Raw genomic sequence first — 1,838 nt, 5'->3', positions numbered from 1 at the left:
TGAACTTTTCCACCACATTCTAATTTATTGAGATGCACCTGTATGGCAAAAAAAAAAAAACTAGCAACTGCATAGCAACATGCTATAAACATCCTCAACTCCCCGGCATTGTAGCCATGGGTTTAGCAAAGGCAAGGATCGTTCACAAATCCTTTAAAAAAAAAAAAAAAATCTAGTTACCATTATCATTATAACTGGTTAAAAGGGGAATTTTAGACTGCACAAATGTATTAACAGGGTCAAAATGACCAGTATTGGATTCAGTTGTTTTATTAAAAGAAAATATTCTAGGTTTATCTTTATTTTCAGTGTAATGAAAGATTTTTATTATACACAAATATGGTTTGTTTAGTTGTTCACTTCCCATGTACAATAAATTAACTCAAAAATGTAATTCAATATAAATAATTATATGTGTGGTAAATTTTAAACATTACATTTGTTTATGTAATGAGATTGGTACCAGTCAAAAATGGTCTTTTGGATCATGACAAACATTCATTCTGGTGTGCCTGACTTGTAGTTTATATGAAATAAGTTTTTTTGTTGTTGTTGATAAAGATAGACAGATTAGTAGCTAGACAGATAAATTTGACCCCTTTTTTTTCATTCCAGGGTTACATTGAAATGACTTTGCTAAATCAGTATGGAATGCTTATTATTGCAATACAGTAAGATCATGTTTTATTTTAGCCCATTTTATTTTTTTCAGGCTGCTTGGAGATCTTGCCTCAAGGTACTGTGATCTTTCTGTTTATTCCTAACAGAAATTATTCTGTTTTTAATGTGTGCAAATGTTGAAACATTTTTGAAAACCGGATTAAAGCTGCTCCATAGTGAATTTCATTGACAAGGACTGACCATATATTGAAGAGTCTGTCTTACACGGCTGACTCCAGCCAATTGTGCACATTAGAGATTCCTATAAGTAGCCAAGCTTTTGACTAGAAGCACAGACAGGCTCAGACACTTGATAAGATATCATGAATTAGTGAACCATTTGTGCTGATGCTTTTAGGCCAGTGGTTCCAGCACTCTGTTAGCACCTCATGAGTGATGGGATTGAGGTTTGGTTGCAGCGTATCCTAAATGGCCAGGATTTATTTGGTTATCATGCCTCTTGGATGCCTTACTCTCATGATTTGCATTTCTCTCTTCAGTGATGTTGCCGTTGAGCTCCCCTTTACATTAATGCATCCCAAACCATTGGAGGAATCGATTTACAGAGATGGTATGTGCCTTTTTATCTGCTTTCATATTGCTCTGGGTAACTAGTTTAAAGCTAGGATTTATTTTTAGTGTGATATCAGTTACAGCACCTAAAACATAGACTTTCCCTTATGCAGGGAATATAAAAAATGTATTATAAAAGATTTTGAATGAAATATTAAAATATTGTAAGTATGTAAATATGTAAAAAAAAAAATATATATATATATCAAAAATATATACTTCTTAACTCCTAACATGTCAGTACCGAATTCCTTCTGTACAAATATGTGCACAACAGCCAAAAGCTAAAAACTGAAAAATAATATTTTGTGGTTGTTTGATTGAATAGCTGCCCGTGGGTGAGATTTTAGTAGCAAAGAAATTCAAAAATAATAACCATTTTGACGAATGAAAACATCTATGTGCAGACACCTTTGTAAAAGGGGTTCTTTAAGTGGGAAATTATGCCCATTACCTACAGAGTGCCAATCAATATTCCTTCTGCAACCTTCTTGTTTTAGCTCCAGAAAATGATGCCCCCATTGACACCAACCTCATTGAATTTGACACAAAGTAAGTGAAAGTCTTTTCCATGGTGTAATTGGACTTTAACCTACTAAACTGCT

General features: G+C 33.5%; 1 long non-coding RNA gene across 1 annotated transcript; it reads left to right on the top strand.

The window, feature by feature from the left end:
- Positions 1 to 626: 626 nt before the first annotated feature.
- LOC107683117 (uncharacterized) lies at positions 627 to 1,785 on the top strand. Its single transcript, XR_001633666.1, has 3 exons — positions 627 to 736; positions 1,161 to 1,231; positions 1,734 to 1,785. It is a non-coding gene; the product is annotated as an uncharacterized LOC107683117 (long non-coding RNA).
- The last annotated feature ends 53 nt before the right edge of the window (positions 1,786 to 1,838 follow it).

The sequence above is a fragment of the Sinocyclocheilus anshuiensis genome, unplaced genomic scaffold (genome assembly GCF_001515605.1).
Source record: "Sinocyclocheilus anshuiensis isolate Anshui unplaced genomic scaffold, SAMN03320099.WGS_v1.1 C32947290, whole genome shotgun sequence".
NCBI lineage: Eukaryota > Metazoa > Chordata > Actinopteri > Cypriniformes > Cyprinidae > Sinocyclocheilus > Sinocyclocheilus anshuiensis.
Note: the sequence above shows the minus strand (reverse complement) of the source record. Positions and strands in the feature narration are given on the sequence as shown.